Source organism: Arachis hypogaea, chromosome 2, assembly GCF_003086295.3.
Source record: "Arachis hypogaea cultivar Tifrunner chromosome 2, arahy.Tifrunner.gnm2.J5K5, whole genome shotgun sequence".
Classification (NCBI taxonomy): Eukaryota; Viridiplantae; Streptophyta; class Magnoliopsida; order Fabales; family Fabaceae; genus Arachis; species Arachis hypogaea.
In genome coordinates, this window is record NC_092037.1 from 59713000 (window position 1) to 59730425 (window position 17426).

The 17426-nt window shown below is 36.5% G+C and overlaps 1 non-coding gene across 1 annotated transcript; it reads right to left on the bottom strand.

Moving 5' to 3' along the window:
- Window positions 1–9076: 9076 nt before the first annotated feature.
- On the bottom strand, window positions 9077–9185 carry LOC112762689 (small nucleolar RNA R71). The gene has a single exon (XR_003182747.1). It is a non-coding gene; the product is annotated as a small nucleolar RNA R71 (small nucleolar RNA).
- Window positions 9186–17426: the final 8241 nt, after the last annotated feature.

Below are 17426 nucleotides of genomic sequence, written 5' to 3' on the forward strand. Positions count from 1 at the left end.
TATCCCTGGTTAGATTATGGAACCCTTCCTTGATTCATCACCTTGAAGCAAGTTTATTTACTTTCTTTTCACATTTTATTTTTATTGGATGCTTTACACCTTGAGCCAAGCCGTGACTCTAAATATTTTGTCTCAAGTTTTGCTCGATACAAAAACACCACAAGCACTTGATTGGGGAGCTCTTTGGGCTTACAATATTCTTTTGACATCACCCATCATTGGTGCTCAAAGCCTTTGGCTTCTCTTTCTTGGGGGTTCTTTGCACCTTTGAGCTTAACTGTGACTCTAAATGTTTTGTTTTCAAGCTTTTTGGTTGATAGATCAGCACCACAAGCACTTGACTTAGGAGGGCTCTTTGAGCTTATTTTTCTTTCAGTTTCCTTGGTCAGAGGTACTCAAAACCTTTGCTCTTTCAACCCCTTTTTGTTAATTATTATTCATTATATTTTGCTTCTCCAAGGCTTTCTCAATGATAAGGATCCTATAATAGTCCTCAAAATTAAGGCCTCAAGCAATTTGGCTCAATAAGTGTTGAATATTTCAGTTAGTTTGACCTTCCAAAATCACATTGTTATGCTCTATATATTCAACGCATTGTTTCTTTTTGCTTCTTTCTTTACACATGATCCATGCTTGCTTTATGAAGCAAGCACAATTATAGTTGTAGATTGTGATGAATAAGTCATGATAGGTACTTTTAATGAATCACAAATGCATTATATAAGATAGAACTGGATAATATATATGTACATAATTAAAAAGAAAAGGGACAAATAGAATTCAATGACGTTAGTTATCATTACCATCCTCTTCCTCATTTTCCTCATCCTCCTCTTTATCACCTTTTTGGCTATGTAGAGCATAGCCTCCAACACCAAATTTAGAATATTTGCTTGTCCTCAAGTAGCAAAGAAAAATAGTGGTGATGGAAAAAGGAATAATCATGATTATAGTAAAAGTAATTGGGTAATGCGAAAGCTTATCCAAGTAAAATAAACAAGATTAAGAACTAAACAAAAGTAAAGCCAAAACAATGTAAGATAAATTTGTTACTAATGTGTTTGCATGGGGGTTGTACCTTGCATGGGTGAAGTGTGGCAACATCAAACTTAGTATGACACAATCAATGTGAAACTTGGCCAAATAACCAGTAAAATGCAAGTATCCTGTTGGTGTAGAAACACCAAACTTAATCCATGAAACACATACAAAACTTTAAATAAAGCAAAAACAAGAATGAAAAGAAAATACCAAACATTGGGTTGCCTCCCAACAAGCACTTCTTTAACGTTACTAGCTTGATGGTTGTTTCTTGCTAAGAGGGAGTTCAATCATAATGTTTTAACTCCTCCCCTCTCACTATGACTCTCCTCCTTGTGTCTTCATGTATTAGCTCAATATGCTCAAGAGGGAGGATTTTTTGCACTATATATAGCAACAATGGATGGTGAGATAACTCCATTTTCTCCCCTGGTGAGAAGTCTTCAGTAGGGATTTTATTGTTTCTCCACCCTCTAGGCACTTTCTTCTTAGGAGACTCCACCTTATTTGATGATGCACACCCAACACCAAACCTAGGTCGATGTCAGAGGGTTCTTTGTTGATTACAAAGGGAGGTTTTGGTTACAAAATTTTGTTTGTCTTATTTGTGTTTTCAACTTGTTGCACCTTCCCTTTCTCTTCCTTTCATGCATGGAATTGGATCATTCACAATTACTTCATTCGGGGGTTCTTGGAGGCTAGGATTAATTGGTTCAACCTACATGCAATTCTTCTCCTCACTTGAATGATTCATGGTTTTAAAAACATGAAAAACCAAGTGCTCATCATGCACCCTTAACATTAATTCACCCTTTTCAACGTCAATAAGGGTTCTTCCAGTGGCTAAAAAAGGTCTTTCGAGAATAATGGAGGCATTCTCATCTTCTTCCATGTCAAGAATAATAAAATTCACTGGGAGAAAAACTTTCCCACTTTGATCAAGACATTTTCAACCACTTCATGTCCATGCTTGATTGATTTGTCTGCCATTTGTAGAGCTATTTATGTGGACTTCATCTCTTGAATTTAAAACTTTTTTTTATCATAGAGAAAGGCATCAAATTAATACTTGCCCCCAAATCACATAATGCTCTCTCAAAGGTGGTGTTGCCAATGGTGTAGGAAATTTGAAAACTCCTTGGATCTTCTTTGTTGGCAAATTCCTTTGAATAATTACACTACACTCTTTGGTCAAGACCACGGTTTGACCTCCCTTTAAGGATCTCTTCTTGGACAAAAATTCCTTCATGAATTTAACATACAAGAGCATTTGTTCAAGTGCTTCTATGAATGGAATGTTGATGTGCAGTGACTTGAATATCTCTAAGAATTTTCCCTAAAGCCTTTGAGGATATGGAATCCTAGGTTTGTACTCAGGCAATATGACTCCCTCTTTTGGTGGATCTTTTGAATCTTGAATTGAGTGTTCCTGAGAGGTTGTGATCTTGTGCTCCTCTTGATGATTGGCTTTTCCTTGGGCCTCTTTCTTTTATTTGTCAGTGGCATCCTTCTTGGCTTTTTCTCCCACCACCTTTTTACTTCTCAAATAAATAGCCTTGCATTCTTCCCTATGATTTGGAATTGTGTCACTGGGAAATGTTTTTGTGGGTTTGTCTAATTGTTGAGTAATTTGGCCTACTTGCACCTCCAAATTTCTAATTGAAGTACCTTGATTCTGGAAGTTAGTCCTTCTATGAATGTGAGTGTAGCTTGGGAAAATTTCTCCATGGAAAGTTCAAGATTGAAGATCCTTTGAGAGTCTTGAGATGGTTGGATGAGGGGTGGTTGTTGTTTGTGAAGGTTGAAGGTATTATTTTAAGAATGGAAGTGGTTATGTGCATGGTTGTTGTTAAAATTATTAGGCCTCTGACCTTGAATTTTTCATCCAAAATTTGGGTGATTTCTCCATCCAAGATTTAGGTTTTAGGGAAGGGATCATTTTGAGGTAGCTTTAAAGGATTACCCATGTAATTCACTTGCTCCTGGGAAGATTATCCATACTCCACACCTTCACTTTGAGGTAATCTACTACCCATATTATAAGAACTCTCTTGAGCACTTATAGCTAAAACTTGCATGCCTTCTAAGTGTTGAGTGATTGCATTGATTTGTTGAGACATTACTTTATTGTGAGCCAAAATAACATCCAAAGCATCTAATTCCATGACTCCCTTCCTCTTTGATCCTTTGGAAGAATAGCGTTACTGATTGTTGGCCACCATTTCAATCAATTATAGTCCTTCATCAGTGGTCTTCTTCATATGCAGAGATTCTCCAATTGAATTATCCAATGAAACCTGTGAGGTAGGGTTGATCCCATCATAAAATATCTAGAGTTGGACCTAGTCTGCAAACATGTCTGGAGGAAACTTTTTGAGCATCTCTTTGTACTTCTTCCAATCTTCATAGAGGGCCTCTCCTTTGTGCTATCAGAAAGTATGAATGTAAGTCCCTGAGCTTTGTCAATCTTTGAGGTAGAAAGAACTTGGTTAGGAACTTAGTGACCAAGTCCTCCCAAGTACCTATACTCTCCTTGCACTGATTGTCCAGCCACTGCTTAGCCTAATCCCTTACAGCAAAAGAGAATAGCAACAACCGATAAACCTCAGCCGGAATGCTATTGGTCTTAATAGTATCACAAATTTGTAGGTAGTTAGAGATGAATAGGTTGGGATCTTCCTCTGAACTTCCACTAAACTGACAGTTTTGTTGAACCAATGTGACAAATTGAGGCTTTAGCTCAAAATGATTGCCAATCAATGTTGGTGTCACAATGCTACTTTTATAACTCCCTGGGTTGGGAGTAGTGAAAGATCCAAAGCTCCTCCTAGGTTGAGTAGCATTAGCATTATTATTTGAATTCTCTATCATGTTGAATTCAAACTCTTCTTCAACTATATCTTTAGTCTCTTCTATAACTCTTTGATCTCTAGCTTGTTTTCTTTATCAGCAAAGAGTTCTTTCAATCTCAGGATTATAGTGAAAAGGTTCTTTATCCCTATTCTTCTGTACAGACATAAACAACAAGAATATCAAATTGGAATTACATCCTTCATAGTGATGAAGGAAACTCTCGGGGGGAATAAACTAAAACAATAAATGACTAAAAACTAAAAAGGTCTAATTTAGGTAATCAACTCATTGGTAGTTTGTTAACCACAATTAATCCCCAGCAATGGTACTAAAAACATGATGCTGATTTTACAAACCACAAACTACTGACAAGTGTACCGGATCATATTAAGTAATACCACAGGAGTAGGTTACCATTCCCACGAGGATTAACAAATTAAGCAAACAATGGTCAATTGATTATTCTAGTCAGACAATCAAAAGAGTTTCAATGGTAAATAGCATGAAAACAAAAAATTAAAGAAAAGTAAACAGAAATTGGTTAAGAGAATAACATGATAAAGATAGTTAAGGTGTCATAGATGTTCACTCTTTAGGAAAACAATCCGTGTGTTTATTTAGATGAGGTATGCAAAGATCAATCTCGACGAATCATAAATAATCAAATTCCAATTTCTTAGCAATTTAATTCCTGTTTAGCCTAATTAACTGCTAATTCCTTAGTCAATTACTTAAGAAAAAGAGCTGAAGCACAATTCTGATTCAATCTCAAGTAAGATTCAAAATCACTCAGTAGGTTAAATTATATGTCACGTATTCTAGCTAGTCCTAAACAATTGAAGATCACAAAGTATCACACACTCTTTGAAACTATTCTTACCGAAATAAAAAAGTAGTGAGAAAGAGTTTTTTAAACTAATTCAAATATTATTTTTTCTAAAATAATATTTAGAATCCAAGACGGAGTTAGAATGTTTCCCATAAATTCTAAATCTTTAAGGATGAAGAACGAAAACTCAATCATGAAATAAATCAAAGCATAAACCTCATATTAAATAAATACTTAGATTAATAATCTATAAAAAGATGTACAAAACTCCTAACCTTAACCAAGGAGATTAGTGACTCTTGCTTCAATGAAAACCTAAAACTTAGAATAAAAAAGGGCAAAAATTCTAAAGGTCCAAAGATCCCTCTGCAAGTTTTTCAAATAACCTTATATACTAAACCAAAAATAAAACCTAATCATTTAATTCCAGATAAACACCAAATCAAATGAAATCTTCTGTTTAAGGCTTCAGTGGTCTAATTATGGGCTTGGAGTGTTGTTACAACATGACTGGTGGAGGCCTGGGCCTTTAGCATGAGAAATGTCACTTTATGGCGTGTAAAACACCACAGTTTTTCTTCCCCTGGAGGTGTTATTATTCACCATGTGAAACGCTCCATATGTTGCGTGTAAAACACCCAAGAAATGCTCTAAAAGAAGCCTCGAAAGCGTGTAAGTTTTGCACGCCCATAATCTATGGTGTGTAAAATGCCAACTATTCCTGGGGGGTCATGCATATACATGGGGTATGTGTACGCATGACCATGCAAAAAATCTTCATTTGTGTGTACGCATGGAGCATGCGTATGCATGAATCCTCAATTTCCTAATTTTTGTGTATACGCATGGGTGATGCGTACTCACAACTTAGAAATCTTAAGGTGTTATGCGTATGCATAGGTGATGCGTACGCACGGGTGTGACTTCAAAGGCATTTTAATTTCACACGCTGATGAGCAGATATTTTATACACTTTTTGGCATCTGTTTTTTAGCATATTTGTTTAAGTTTTATCAAGTTTTCATAGATTTTAGTGCCAAATTCACATTTTTTTATTCTACTTTGAGTTTGTGTATTTTTATGCAATTTTAGATATTTTTTGGCTAAAACTGAGGAGCTGGAGCAAAAGTCTGATTCAGAAGCAGAGAAAGCACTGCAGATGTTGTCTGAATCTAACCTACCTGCACTCAAAAGATCTTTCCTGGAGCCATAGAAGTCCAGATGAGAGTTCTTAATAGATATGGAAAGCTAACATCCAGGTCTTTCCAGAAATATATAATAGTCCATACTTTTCTTTAGAATTGAAGGCCCAAAATTGGTGTTCAATGCCAGCTTCTGGCCCTATTTTGGCGTCCAGCGCCCAAAGGAGAAGAGACCAGCGTCCAACGCGCAAAAAGGACCCCCTAGCCAGCGTTCAACGCCCTAGAGGCCTCCTAGCACATGGATCTCAATCAAGCTCAGCCCAACCACTCACCAAGTGGGCTTCGAAAGTGGATTTTTACACTAAAAGACTGTTTACCCTTCCTATGTAATCCTTAGTCATTAGCTTAGTTTTTAGTTGAGAACTTTTACAGCCTAAAAGGAGGACCTGTCGTATTTTCATTTATCATTGTATTTTCTATTAGTATGAGTTTCTAAACTTCCTAGGTTTAGGGGAAGAGCTCTGCTGAGTTTTATGAATTAATAAAGTATTCTCTATTCTAAGATGTATATCCATTCTTCATCATTATGAGTGCGTTGAACCCGCACAAGGTTAGCTCATTCTACATAGGTTCAGAGTGAGTCTTTCATCGAACAATGATGAGCCCTTAGTTTGATCATAAATCTCTTAGATGGTTAATCCACGACTTCGTTTGGGACTTCTCGAGACACCAGTTCAGCCGAGGTACAGGGAGATTAGAGTCTTTGTGGTAGAGGCTAGAACCAAAGGCGCAACATTCTTAGATCCGGAAGATTCGGCCTTGTCTATGGCATTTTGAGTAGGATCACTAAAGAGAATGAACTGCAGAAGCTTCACCTTCAATCAGACTGGATCCGAACTAACCTTGGAGTTCAGATCTGGAGGAGCATTGGCGATCTCTTAAGAAGGGCGTCAATCACATATAGCCTGATATAGAAGAAATCTTTCATAATTGAAGAAGACAGTAAGACCAGATTGATCCAGAAGAACAAAGCATCTCTAAACCTTAACCATCTTCTTATCATTGCTTTCACCATCAACTGAGTAACATTTTATTTATTTTCCTTTAATGTGAATTAAACAAACAAATAACTCTTCTATCCACCTGACTAAGATCTACAAGATAACCATAGCTTTCTTCAAATCACAATCCTCGTGGGATCGACCCTGACTTGCTCAGGTATTACTTGGACGACCCAGTGCACTTGCTGGTTCAGTAGTGTGAAGTGTAATTCCGCGCTACCAAGTTTTTGACACCGTTGCCGGAAATCGTTCGAGTTTGGACACCTAACGGATTATCTTGTTGCTTAGATTAGGTAAATTCCCTTTTCTTTACAGGTTTAGTTTTATTTTATCTGAGTCTTTTATTTTCTTTTCAAAAAATTTTCAAAAATCTTTACTTTTTTTATTAATCTTTGTTTTTGGTTTGAGTCTTTTGTTTTTGTTCTTGTTGAATTTTTGAATTTCGAGTCTCTTTTCTAAAAATTTTCAAAAATAGTGTCTTTTGTTTGAGTCTTATGTCAATCCTTAAGTTTGGTGTCTTCTTGTGTCTTTTCTTTAAAATTGTCGAAAATTTTGTCTTTAGTTTTCAAAATTTTTAAGTTCGGTGTCTTTTGCATGTTCTTGTTTTCTTTGAGTCCTTTAAGTTTTGTTTTTGGTGTTCTTCTTGATCTTCAAAGTGTTCTTATTTTTCTTCTTGTTTTGATCTTAAAAATTTTAAGTTTGGTATCCTACTGTGTTTTTCTTTAAAATTTTTGCATAGTGGTGTCCTTAGATCTAAATATTTTAAGTTTGGTGTCATTTAGTTATTTTTCTCGTTCTTCATTAAATTCAAAAATAAAAAAAATAAAATATCTTTTTTTATCTTTATCTCAATTTTCAAAAATTAGAACCAATTTTTCAAAATTTAATTTCAAAATCATTATCTTATCTTAGTTTTAAAGTTCAAATTCAAATTTTTTTAGAAAAAACCATATCTTTTTCAAATTACTATCTCATCTTTCTATCTTTCTTTAAAATTCAAAAATCTTATCTTATCTTATTTCAAATTCAAATTTTAAAATTCAATTTCGAGAATTCAAAATTTCAAATTTCAAAATCAAATCTTTTTCAAAAATCAAATTTCAATTCCTATATATCTTTTTGAAATCATTTCCAAAAGAAAGAGAAAACAAGTAACTATCTTTTCAAAATTTCATTTTCAAATATTTTTAATTTAGATCATATCTTTCTTAACCTCTTTTTAAATATTTATCTTACTTTTCTCTTTCTTCTTTTTCAAAACTTCCTAACTAATTCTTCTCTCTTCTAATTTTTGAAAATACCTTCTTTATTCTCTCTCTTCTTTTTCGAAATTCATAACTTAATTTTCAAATCTTTTTAATTAATTAAATTTTATTTTTGAATTAAATAAATAAGTAAAATAAAAACAATAATATTTTAATTCTTGTTCTCTTTTTTTTACTTATAATTTCAAATTTTTCTCATCTCTTTATTCGAATTCTTCTCCTCCTTCTTCTATCTTCATTCTTCATTATTCCTTCTTCTTCACATCTCATTGGAAGTCCTCTATACTCAAATCAGGCATAGAAGCTTCCTTCTTTCTTTTTTATTTTCTTTTTTTCTTATTTATTACCAGGAACAGAGATAAAGAGCCTCTCTTTGAACTTGATCCTGAACCTGAGAAAACTCTAAGGAGACATTTACAACAAGCTAAAGTATAACACTCTCGGGGAAACCTCTCATAAAATTTCGAACAAGAAGCTGAAGACATGGCAGACAATGCTAATAATGGAGGAGATGCAAGAAAGGTTCTTGGTGACTACACAATACCTACCTCTAACTTCTATGGCAGAAGTATCTCTATACCTGCCATTGGAGTAAATAACTTTGAGCTTAAGCCGCAGTTAGTCTCTCTTCTGCAACAGAATTGCAAGTTTTATGGATTTCCACTGGAAGATCCACATCAATTCTTATCGAAATTCTTGCAAATATATGACACTGTTAAGACCAATGGAGTGAATCCTGAGGTCTACAGACTTATGCTCTTTCCCTTTGTTGTAAGAGACAGAGCTAGGATATGGTTGGATTCTCAACCTAAAGAGAGCCTAGACTCTTGGGAGAAGTTGGTCAATGCTTTCTTGGCCAAATTCTTTCCTCCTCAAAAGATAAGAAAAATCAGAGTGGAATTTCAAACCTTCAGACAAAAAGAAGGTGAATCCCTCTATGAAGCTTGGAAAAGATACAAGCAACTAATCAGGAGGTGTCCTCCTGACATGCTCTCAAAATGGTCTATCCTAGGTGTCTTCTATGATGGTCTTTTTGAGATGTCCAAAATATCATTGGACAGCTCTACATGTGGATCACTCCACTTGAAGAAATCGCTTGCAGAAGCAAGAGAACTCATTGAGATGGTTGCAAACAACAAATTTATGTACACCTCTGAGAGAAATACTGTGAACAATGGGATCCCTCAGAAGAAAGAAGTTCTTGAAGTTGACACTCCGAATGCCATACTGGCTCAGAACAAGATCTTGACCCAACAGGTCAATATGATCTGTCAGCATTTGACCGGAATGCAAGCTACATCTGGCAAAACTCAAGAAGCTTCTTCTGAAGTAGAAGCTTATGATCCTGACCAACCCACCATGGAAGAGGTGAATTACATGGGAGAATCCTATGGAAATACCTACAATCCTTCATGGACGAATAATCCTAACCTTTCATGGAATGATCAACAGAAGCCTCAGCAAGGCTTCAACAATAATCAAGGTGGAAGGAACCAAAACAGGTTCAATAACAGACTACCATTCCCCATCTTCTCAAGAACATATGGAGACCCCTAAGCAGAGCCTTTCTGACTTAGTCACTATAGTCTCCAACCTCTCCAAGACCACTCATAGTTTCATAACCGAAATAAGGTCCTCCATCAGAAATTTAGAGGTACAAGTTGGTCAACTGAGCAAGAGAATCCCAGAGACACCTCCTGACACTCTTCTTAGTAACATTGAAATGAATCCAAGAGAATATTGCAAGGCCATCACCACTGAAGATGTGGCCAAATCTGGAGAGAATTGGATGGCATTGAACGCCAGTGAGGAAGACCTCACTCGGCGTTCAACGCCCAAACTGGCAGGAAACCTGGCGTTGAACACTAGGAAGGAGGTCCCTCCTGGGCATTCAACGCCCAACTTGGAAAAGGAACTGGCGTTAAACGCTAGTGAAGGGATGCATGATGGGCGTTCAACGCCCAGAGAACCATCAGAACTTGTGTTAAACGCCAATGATGGCATACCTACTGAGTACTCAGCATCCACTGAAGCAATTCCTATCCAAGAATTAAAAGAAGCCAAGGCTCATGTAGAGACTATAGAGGTTTTCTTGCAGGCACTCCTGCAGTGCATGAGTTCTGATGAACACTCATCCTTTGATGACGATGAAGAAACTAGGGAAGAGCAAGTTTCTCGGTACCTAGGAGCTCTCATGAAGCTGAATGCCAAGATATTTAGTACAAAACCTTTGGAGGAAGAACCTCCAGTGCTTACTAAAGAACTAAATGCTTTGGAATAGCAGAAGCTACCTCAGAAGCTTCCAGATCCCGGATGCTTTCTAATTCCTTGCACCATAGGCACTATGATCTTTGAGAAGGCTCTGTTTGACCTAGGGTAAAGCATAAACCTCATGCCACTCTCTGTAATGGAGAAGCTGGAAATCTTTGAGGTACAAGCTGCAAACATCTCACTGGAGATAGCAGACAAATCAATGAAGAAAGCATATGGCTTAGTAGAGGATGTATTGGTAATAGTTGAAGACCTTTACATCCTTGTAAACTTCATAATCTTAGATACTGGAGAAGATGAGGATGAATCCATTATCCTTGGAAGACCTTTTCTAACCACTGCCAATGCTATTATTGATGTAGCTAAGGGAGAACTAATTTTACAACTAGGAAAAGATCACATCTTGTTCAAGATGCCTCACCCTAACTCTCCCTCTAGAAGAAGAGAGATATCTGTACAACACTTAGTGTTCTAACCATCTCTTTCAGTGCAGAGCTTTATTAAGCCCCAAACATCAATTCTAAGTTTGGTGTTAGGCAGCAATCAACAAGCACTGAGATCAAATGTACTAAGAAGAAAGTACCAAAAGGCTGGAGGGACAAGAAAATCCCCACTAAAGGCCTCTCACCTGGCATGAGAGTTGTCCTCACCAAGAATCCAGTCAAACCACATATAGTGAGTTGTGTCCTGTCTCTAGAGCATGTGGAGCTCTTTTATGAGAAAACAGTAAGAAAGTTCACTGTAAGAGGCGAAATTCTGAGTGCATATCAATCTCCGTAAGGAGCTAATCGTCAAGCTAGTGACGTTAAAAGAGTACTTGTTGGGAGGCAACCCAACCCTAATTAATTATTTCTATTTCTTTTAATTCTTTAAATTTGTTTTTCTTAAGTTATTTCTTTAGGTTCATGATCATGTGCAGCAGTCAAAATAGAGACAAAAAGGTTCAGCAATGAAAATAGGACACTGTGGATAGAGTGTCTTGCTGGCATTGAACGCCAGCCAGGGAGCACTGGCTGGACGTTCAACGCCGCAAATGACAGACTTACTGGCATTGAAAGCTAGCTAGGGAGCACTAGCTAGGCATTCAATGCCCTAATTGGCAGCATAGCTGGCGTTGAACACCAGCCCTGGGCAGAGCCTGGGCGTTCAACGCCCCAATTGGCAGCATAGCTGGCGTAGAGCGCCAACCAAGAGCATAGTGCTAGGCGTTCAATGTCCATGAAGAGAGCTAGGAATCTGAATTCCCTAGCCTCTCAGGACCAGTGGGTCCACAACATCTTTACCTACCCTACTTCTTCACTCTTCTTTTTCACACTTCCCCATACACTCTTCCCTATAAACTCTAGCCTAATCACATCCATATCACTTCTCCAAAACCATCATAACTCTCATCAACCCCCACCCACTTTAAAATTAAATTTTCCCTTCCATTTTCCCACCCATGACCGAAACCTAACCTAGCCCACTCCTATAAATACCCCTCATTCTAACCCTTCATTCACACACTATTCATACACATACATGCCCCCTTGGCCGAATCGATTTCTCCTTCCATCTCTATTTATTTTCTTCTTCTTCTACTACTTTATTCTTCTCTTTTATTTATTTTTTCTAAAGGACCAGCAAAGATTTTATCTTTGGTGTGGGGAAAGCATTGCTTTTTACTTTCCATTACCACTTATGGCACCCAAGGTTGGAGAACCCTCAAGAAAGAAGAAAGGAAAGGCTGTAGCCGCCACCTCCAAATCTTGGGAGATGGAGAGATTCATCACCAAAGCCCACCAATACCACTTCTTTGAAGTAGTGGCAGAGAAGAAGGTGATCCCTGAGGTCCCTTTCAGGCTTACGAAGAATGAGTATCCAGAAATCCGAAGATAGATCCAGAGAAGAGGTTGGGAAGTCCTAACCAATCCCATCCAAGAGGTTGGGATCCTAATGGTGCAAGAGTTCTATTCTAATGCATGGGTCACAAAAAACCATGACATTAATGTGAACCCAAATCTCGAGAATTGGAGCACCATGGTCCGAGTGGACTTCAGTCCAGAAAGTGTGAGGTTGGCGTTCAACTTGCCTTTGATGCAAGGAGATCCACATCCTTACACTAGGAGAGTCAACTTTGATCAAAGACTGGATCAAGTGCTCTTAGACATCTGTATGGAAGGAGCACAGTGAAAAAGGAATTCTCAAGGTAAGCCTATCCAACTAAGGAGGCCTAACCTCAAGCCCATAGCTAGAGGATGGTTGAAGTTTATCCAACGCTCTATTATCCCTACTAGCAACTGGTCCGAAGTGACCATAGACCGAGCAATCATGATCCATTGCATCATGCTCGGAAAGGAGGTGGAAGTACATGAGGTGATACCTCAAGAGTTGTAAAAAGTGGTGGATGATGAGCGGATAATTTATACGCTTTTTGGCATTGTTTTTAGGTAGTTTTTAGTAGGATCTAGCTACTTTTAGGGATGTTTTTATTAGTTTTTATGCAAAATTCATATTTTTGGACTTTACTATGAGTTTGTGTATTTTTCTATGATTTCAGGTATTTTCTGGCTGAAATTGAGGGACCTGAGCAAAAATCTGATAGGAGGCTGAAAAAGGACTACAAATGTTGTTGGATTCTGACCTCCCTACACTCGAAATAGATTTTCTAGAATTACAGAACTCCGAATAGTGCGCTCTCAATTGCGTTGGAAAGTAAACATCCAGGGCTTTCCAACAATATATAATAGTCCATACTTTATTCGAGTTTAGATGACGCAAACGGGCGTTCAACGCCAGCTCCAAGCTGCATTCTGAAGTAAAACGCTAGAATGACGTCACAAACCAGAGTTAAACGCCAAAAATACGTTAAAACTTGGCATTTAACCCCAAGAGAGGCCTCTTCACGTGTAAAGCTCAAGCTCAGCCCAAGCACACACCAAGTGGGCCCCGGAAGTGGATTTCTACATCAATTACTTATCTCTGTAACCCTAGTAGCTAGTTTAGTATAAATAGAAATTTTTACTATTGTACTGGGAGTCTTTTTTCCCTATTTTCAAATTCATATGTCATTTGGGGAGGCTGGCCATTCGGCCATGCCTAGACCTTGTTCTTATGTATTTTCAACAATGGAGTTTCTACACACTATAGATTAAGGGTGTGGAGCTCTGCTGTTCCTCGAGTATTAATGCAAGTACTACTGTTTTCTATTCAATCCACGCTTATTCTTATTCTAAAGATATCCATTCACACCCAAGAACCTGATGAATGTGATGATTATGTGATGCTCATCACCATTCTCACCTATGAACGTGTGCCTGACAACCACTTTCGTTCTATATGCAAATAAGCTTGAATGAATATCTCTTGGATTTCTTAATCAGAATCTTCGTGGTATAAGCTAGAATCCATTGGCAGCATTCCTGTGAATTCAGAAAGTTTAAACTTTGTCTGTGGTATTCCGAGTAGGATTCAGGGATTGAATGATTGTGACAAACTTCAAAATCGCGACTGTAAGGCGTGGTAACAACACAAAAGGATAGTAAATCCTATTCTTACATGATTGAGAACCGACAGATGATTAGCCGTGCGGTGACAGCGCACTTGGACCATTTTCACGAAGAGGACGGACGATAGCCATTAACAACGGTGATCCCCCAACATACAGCTTGCCATGGAAAGGGGTAAGAATGATTGGATGAAAGTAGTAGGAAAGCAGAGATTCAGAAGGAACACAGTATCTTCATGCGCTTATCTGAAATTCCCACCAATGAATTACATAAGTATCTCTATCTCTATTTTATGCTTTATTTATCTTTATATTCGAAAACTATTATAACCATTAGAATCTGCCTAACTGAAATTTACAAGATGACCATAGCTTGCTTCAAGCCAACAATCTCCATGGGATCGACCCTTACTCACGTAAGGTTTATTACTTGGACGACCCAGTGCATTTGCTGGTTAGTTGTGCGAAGTTGTGAAAAAGAGTTGAGATTACAATTGTGCGTACTAAGTTATTGGCGCCATTGAGATCACAATTTCGTGCACCAAGTTTTTGGCGCCGTTGCCAGGGATTGTTTGAGTTTGGACAACTGACGGTTCATCTTGTTGCTCAGATTAGGTAATTTTCTTCTTATTTTGTTTTCCAAAAAGTTTTCAAAAATTTTTTAAAAAAAATTTTTCTTTGTTTTCGTTTTTCAGAAAAAAAAAAAAATTTTCGAAAAAAAATTAATAAAATCATAAAAATCAAAATATTTTATGTTTCTTGTTTGAGTCTAGTGTCAATTTTTAAGTTTGGTGTCAATTACATTTTTTTTAAAAAAATTTATGCATTTTTTCGAAAAATTCATGCATGGTGTTCTTCATGATCTTCAAGTTGTTCTTGGTAAGTTTTCTTGTTTGATCTTCATATTTTCTTGTTTTGTGTCTTTTGTTGTTTTTCATATGTATTTTTGCATTCATAGTGTCTAAGCATGAAAAATTTCTAAGTTTGGTGTCTTGCATATTTTTTTTTTCTTGAAAATTTTTCAAAAATAAGTTCTTGATGTTCGTCATGATCTTCAAAATGTTCTTGGTGTTCATCTTGACATTCATAGTGTTCTTGCATGCATCATTGGTTTTGATCCAAAATTTTCATGTTTTGTGTTATATTTGTGTTTTTCTCTTTCATCATTAAAAATTCAAAAAAAATAAAAAATATAAGATAAAAAAATATATCTTTTCCTTGTTTTACTCATAAATTTCGAAATCTTTGGGTTGACTTAGTCAAAAATTTTTAAAATAAGTTGTTTCTTGTTAGTCAAGTCAAGATTTTATTTTTAAAAATCTTATATTTTCAAAATCTTTTTCAAAAATCAAATCTTTTTCATTTTTTTATTATTTTCGAAAATTTTTTAAATTGATTTTCAAAATATTTTTCTTATCTTTATTTCATGATTTTTGAAAACTTTACTAACAATTAATGTGATTGATTCAAAAATTTGAAATTTGTTACTTTCTTGTTAAGAAAAGTTCAATCTTTAAATTCTAGAATCATATCTTTTAGTTTCTTGTTAGTCAAGTAATCAATTTTAATTTTAAAAATAAAATCTTTTTTTCCTTTCCAAATCTTTTTCAAAACAAATCTCAATCATATCTTTTCAATCATATTTTTTTTTCAAAACCAATTTCAAAAATTTTTTCTAACTCCTTATCTTTTCAAAATTGATTTTCAAATCTTTTTCAACTAACTAATTAACTTTTTGTTTATTTCTTATCTTTTTCAAAACCACCTAACCACTTTTCTCTTTCTAATTTTCGAAAATTCCTCACCCTTTTTCAAAATTCCTTTTAATTAACTAATTGTTTCAAATTTTAATTTTGATTTTATTTCTTCTCTTAATTTTCGAAAATCACTAACCATTTCTCAAAAAAAAAAAATTTCGAAAACTCCTCTCTCTCACCTCCTTCTATTTATTTATTCATTTACTAACTCTTCTCTTCATCTAAAAATTCGAACCCTCTCTTCTCCTCTATGTTCGAATTTTTCTCCTCCTTCTTCTATTCTTTTCTTCTTCTACTCACATAAAGGAATCTCTATACTGTGACATAGAGGATTCCTCTTCCTTTTCTGTTCTCTTCTTTTTCATATGATCATGAGCAAGGACAAGGACATTCTTGTTGAAGCAGATCCTGAACCTGAAAGGACTCTGAAGAAGAAACTAAGAGAAGCTAAAGCACAACAATCCAGAGAAAACCTTACAGAGAATCTCAAAAAAGAAGGAGACATGGCCGAATCCAACAATAATGCAAGGAGGATGCTTGGTGATTATACTACACCTACTTCCAATTTTTATGGAAGAAGCATCTCAATCCCTGTCATTGGAGCAAACAATTTTGAGATGAAGCCTCAACTAGTTGCTCTAATGCAACAGAACTGCAAGTTTCATGGACTTCCATCAGAAGATCCCTATCAGTTTTCAACTGAGTTCTTGCATATATGTGATACTGTTAAGACTAATGGAGTAGATCCTGAAGTCTACAGGCTCATGCTTTTTCCTTTTGCTGTAAGAGACAGAGCTAGAACATGGTTGGACTCACAACCTAAAGATAGCTTGGACTCTTGGGATAAGCTGGTGAATCCCTCTATGAAGCTTGGAAAAGATACAAGCAGTTGACCAAAAAGTGTCCTTCTAACATGCTTTCAGAGTGGACCATTTTGGATATATTCTATGATGGTCTATCTGAGTTCTCTAAGATGTCACTGGACCATTCTGCAGGTGGATCCATTCACCTAAAGAAAATGCCTGCAGAAGCTCAAGAACTCATTGACATGGTTGCAAATAACCAATTCATGTACACCTCTGATAGGAATCCTGTGAGTAATGGGATGCCTCAGAAGAAGGGAGTTCTTGAAATTGATGCTCTGAATGCCATACTGGCCCAGAACAAAATATTGACCCAACAAGTCAACATGATTTCTCAGAGTCTAAATGGATTGCAAAATGCATCCAACAGTACTAAAGAAGCATCTTCTGAAGAAGAAGCTTATGATCCTGAGAACCCTGCAATGGCAGAGGTGAATTACATGGGTGAAGCCTATTGAAACACCTATAATCCCTCAAGGAGAAATCATCCAAATTTCTCATGGAAGGATCAATAAAAGCCCCAACAAGGCTTTAATAATGGTGGAAGAAATAGGTTTAGCAATAGCAAGCCTTTTCCATCATTTTCTCAACAACAGATAGAGAATTCTGAGCAGAGCCCCTCTAGCTTAGCAAACATAGTCTCTAATCTATCTAAGGCCACTTTAAGTTTTATGAATGAAACAAGGTCCTCCATTAGAAACTTGGAGGCACAAGTGGGTTAGCTGAGTAAGAAAATCACTGGAACTCCTCCTAGTACTCTCCCAAGCAATACAGAAGAGAATCCAAAAAGAGAGTGCAAGGCCATTGATATTATCAAAATGGCCGAATCCAAAGAGAAAGGGGGAGGACGTGAATCC